This window comes from Tupaia chinensis, unplaced genomic scaffold (genome assembly GCF_000334495.1).
Source record: "Tupaia chinensis unplaced genomic scaffold, TupChi_1.0 Scaffold000469_1, whole genome shotgun sequence".
NCBI lineage: Eukaryota > Metazoa > Chordata > Mammalia > Scandentia > Tupaiidae > Tupaia > Tupaia belangeri.
In genome coordinates, this window is record NW_006159978.1 from 1,631,123 (window position 1) to 1,636,021 (window position 4,899).

Genomic DNA, 4,899 nt, shown 5'->3' on the forward strand with positions numbered 1-4,899 from the left:
GGCAGCGCCGCCCGCCGCTTCTTAAAGGCGCCACGCCGGCCCCCGGAGGTGTGGGGTTTGTGTGTGCCAGGGGCACCGGGCGCAGGGCTGCGTTTTGGGGGGCCCTTGTTAAATGGTTTAACTTTTCAGAAGGGCGAGGGGAGGGAGTCGAAGGGTGGGCATTTTCCGCCTGTCCTTTGGCCATGACCGAGCCACCGAGTTTGGTTCCTCGGAGGCATCTCTGCCCAAGCAGTATCCGGCCCCACCAAGGCAATTCGCTGGAACTGCAGCCGAGGGCTGTCACTCAATGAGATCAGCTCTCTGCCCTGGAGGAAGCAGTGCCAGCCCAAGAACCGGCCTGGGGAAAACTGTGAACCCCCAGGAGCCATAGCAGGTTCAGCACTATGACCCCCCATCTCACACTCTGGGTCCTCTTCCACGGTAGGAGGCAATGTGGTGGGGACTAGAATCCCAAGAACGAAAGAGGAGCGTCCCTGGAGACCCTTCGCTTTGTGGGGTACAGGTGGGTGCCACCCTCAGCCCCTTGGAGTCGTGAGGTCTCCGGGCCCTGTCCATACCCTGGGAAGTATGGCTCAATCTGAAAGGGTTTGAGGAGGATAGACACCTTTCCCCAGGCCTGGACAGGAAAAATGGATTCCTGTGGAGGGAAAGCTCCAGAACTTTTCAGAGGAGACATTCAGGCTGGCCTTGAAAAATACAGACCATTTTGACAAACCCGAGTAGGCGGAAGAACTTGGATTGAGGCCGGGAGCAATGGAAGAACCCAGCTGTTGGAGCCTGGCGTCTAGTTGGCCAAACTTGATCAGCCTCCAGGGGGTCCTCATGACTAGGCCCCCACCCTGGGCTCTGTCCTTGGGGGCAGACCCGCCACCCTGGTATCAATCACCCTGGATTGCCTGCAGTAAGGATCCTGTCACATCAGCTTAGCCAGACCCTCCCACCCAACCTTGAAGGTCACTTAGTAATTTTCCATCCACTCTCCCCACTCCCCAGCTGCCCCTCCACTGTGAATTCCTCCTTTTCTCTGGTTGTCATCAGAGTTGAGCCCAGGCCTTCTCCCCTGCAGCAAAACCTCCACTGCAGTAGTCCCCATCCCTTTCATGTTTCTTTTTACATTTTTCTTGCTATAGGGCCCCTGTGCTTGCCAAAGACTAGAGAAAAAGAGATAGAAAGCTTCCTCCCCCCTCTCCAGGAAGATGACCACGCCATGATTCCTTCTCCATTCTCTCGGGATTTGGGGCATACATGCACATGCCCCTGGTGTGTTTGTCAAGCAGCAGGGTCAGGACTCGAACTGCACAGTCTTTGCCATGTGGTACCCCACCACCTTGACCCTCTGTTGGCCTGCAGTAGTCCCCTTCTCGAATGAAGTCTTCCATCTTTAACAAGTGTCTGACAAGTGTCTTCAACATGAGAAAGGACAGGTGGAGAAGATGATGGTGGCACCGGGCTCCCCAGTGGGTACCAGGGAAGGGCCATGCGTGCCTTACTCAGGCCACTTCTCCTCAGAAGGGGAGGGGTGACGGTCCACATCAGCTCTGTGCCTCACACAGGCTAGCTCCTAGGAGAAGCAGGAAGACTGAATAAAGGGAAGATGATGAGGATACCCCAGGGCCAGGCAGGAAAGGGGAAAAAAAGGAGGCTGAGGGGGCAAAAGAAAAGGGAGAGCAACAATAAACTTGTATTGCTGAAATTAACAGTAGGAACCCCTTTAGAAGGGCCAGCAAGTGGCAGGGTGGTTGGGGTGGCTGGATCCCACATGGCCAACTGAATGGGTCGAGTCCCAGACCCAGCAACTTGAAAACATGCTGTACGTGTGTGCTCACAATCCCAAAAGGAGAATGGAGGAGTGGAGCCATCTCCCCAAAAGGTGCTTCTCTCTCACTTCTCTCTCTCTCTCTCTCTCTCTCTCTCTCTCGATCACTGTCTCTCTTCAGCTAGCTCACATGTCCTCTAGCAAATTTTTAATATTTTCTTTCAGAAAGATTTTTACTATCAAGCACGTGTGCTCACTGGAGAGACAGAGACAGAAAGCGAGAAGTCATCTCCCCCGGGCAGGGGTGAGAGAAGGTGGCCTCACAGCAATCCTTTCTCCTCCAGTCTCCTCTTGGGATCTTGGACATGCACCCAGCATGAGTTTCAAGCTACCAGATCCAAGATGCGAACTGTGGTCGACTATGTGGGAGTCCAGCAACATAGCCATTACACCTTTCAGCTGGACAGCTCACTTGCTACGTGACCTTGCAAGCCACTTGGCCTGCCTGGGGCTCCGATCCGTCCCACTCCATGAGGTCAGTCCTGCTCCATGAGGGCAGAGGTAACAAGGTCTACCATGTCGTCATGTGGGGGCGTGGTGGGGTGAGGGAAAGCTAGGAGGAGTCGCATCACTCATTGGAGCAGAAAGGACAGTCTTTGGCTTCAGGAAGACCTGCTTGGGCTAGTTCAGCCCTTCTCAGCTTGAGTAAGTCGCTTAGAGCCGTTTCTGAGTCCAAGTGGGAGAAGTTCTGATCACCTTGGAGATTGTGGTGAGCAGGCCGTCAGCAATGGGCTTATGAAGGCCTCATCCAAAGATGCTTAAACGAGGCCCTCTTTAAGCCCATTACTCTGTCCCACTCCAGGACTTCGGGAGTCTAGAAATGAGGTTCACGATGGTCCTGGCTCTCAACAAGCCCTCAATGAGACTGTAAGCGGGCCTCAAAGTTAAGAGTCACTGATCATTACTTTCTCTCTTACCAGAGAGAAACTTGGGCCCAGAGAAAGAAAGGGATCTGTCCAAGGTCACAGGGCAAGTAAGTGGGACATGGGGCCAGCCTCCCTGCGCAACCCCAGCCCCCACACACGCTGCCCACCCTTCCTGTGGAGGCCAGGATGTGAGAAGGGAGGACCGGGACCCCTACCTGGGGTGGGAAGGGATCCTTCCCACAGGTGGGATCAGGGCCCCATCCACTCTTCCCTGAAACCCTGTACAGATCCCACGGAGAGTGAGAAATTATTATATATATACATTTTTTTGAGAGGTACTTTTTGCCATAGGGCAGGTGCATTCACCAGTGAGACAGAGACAAAACGTGAGAAATCACCCCCGGGGGGGATGGCCACGCCACAATCCCTTCTACTACATACTCCTCTCAGGATCTTGGGCACGCATGCACATGCACCCAGCATGAGTTTAAGCCACCGGGTCCGGGACTCGAACCGTGGTCGACTACATGGGAGTCCAGCAACATAGCCATTATGCCAACTGCTGGTCCATGAGAAATTATTTTTATGTCAGTTCTAAGATCTCGGTCATCTCACAGGGAGCTCCAGGGCCAGGTCCACCCTTTAGAGCAGTGCCACCTTGATCAAGGGTTCGGGACCTTTTTCCTGCCCCACCCCTGCCCAATCAGCCAATCTCTGGATCCAGGCCGATCCCAGGGTGACTTAGAGCCAAAATTCTCAGGTTCATCACTTCTCTGTTTCTTTCATTGCCAGAAAACCAATCAACCCTTCAACCAGAACCTTTTTCGGGGTGCAAATCAGACCTACCCTCCCCATCACACCCTGGCTAACCAGCTTGCCACTGTACTTGGGGTAAAGCCAAGAGAAACCCTTGAAGAAGGCCCCTGGAGAAGGCCAAGGCCTCCGGCCTCATCTCCTACCCTGTGTCCCCTGCTCTTGGCTGCCATACTGGCCTCTTTTGGCCCCGCCCTCCCTAGAGCCTTTAGACACACAGTCCTTTTTCCTGCAATGTTCTTCCCTCTCTTCGCTTATTTTTTTTTATTTTAATTTATTTACATTCATTCTCTGTACATCAATACAGTATACAAACTGAGATTTTCCATCCAGAATACACTGCATATTGGTTCAATCCAAGGACATTACCATACATGTTATCGTCAACAAATAATTTTCCATTTCTTTTTTCTTATATATTTTGCTTTTTTTCCTCCTCTCACTACCTCTCACCCTCTGTCATTTCCTACCTTCCTCTCACAGTATCTCTGGTATCTGTGATTATTTTCCATGCCTTTTCCCCCCCACATTTTATTGATTCACTAAAGATCTTAATTAGGCTAAAAACTTTCAGTAGCAAGCACAGCTGATATATACATATCTATGAACACATGTCTGACTTTAGGCATAAACCTCAGTGAGTAAAGTGAACACACTATAAAGTAGCACCTAGCTGGGGCTATATAGCTTACTGCAGTCATTAAATAGGTATTTTTTAATGCATTTTTTAATTTCAAGAAAAATGGGTTTAGTTCTACACTTTGAAAGTAGAGATAACTTCCATTCTACTCAAATAATTTCTAAAGATCCAAAAGGAAGGGAAGCAGCAGTTAGTGTAATGGCTATGTTGCTAGACTCCCACATAGTCAACCGCGGTTGGCATCCTGGACCCAGTGGCTTAAAACTCACGCCGGGCACCTGTGCGTGTGTGCCCAAGATCCCGATAGGAGAATGGAGGAGAAGGGATTGCAGCGTGACACTCCCCCCTTGGAGGTGATTTCTCGCTTTCTGTCTCTATGTCTCTCCCTGTCTGCCTGGCAAGCACATGTGCCCTATAGCAAAAACCTCTCAAAAAAAAACAAAAAACAAAACAAAAAACCTTAAAGCCAGGAAAAAGGTTAAGATTCAGTTCAAACAGTAGGTAGCTGAACTTATCAACAGCTCAAGAGAAGACAATATCCTTAAGTCTAGAAAACAAAGCACAGAGGAACCAGCAGTTAGCGTAATGGCTATGTCGCTGGACTCCCATGTAGTCAACTGGGGTTCAAGTCCTCGACCCGGTGGCTTAAACTCACACCAGGCATGTGTGCGTGCGTGCCCAGGATTCCAAGAGGAGAATGGAGGAGAAGGGATTGCGGTGTGGCCATACCCCCTAGGGGGTGATTTCTCGCTTTCTGTCTCTCT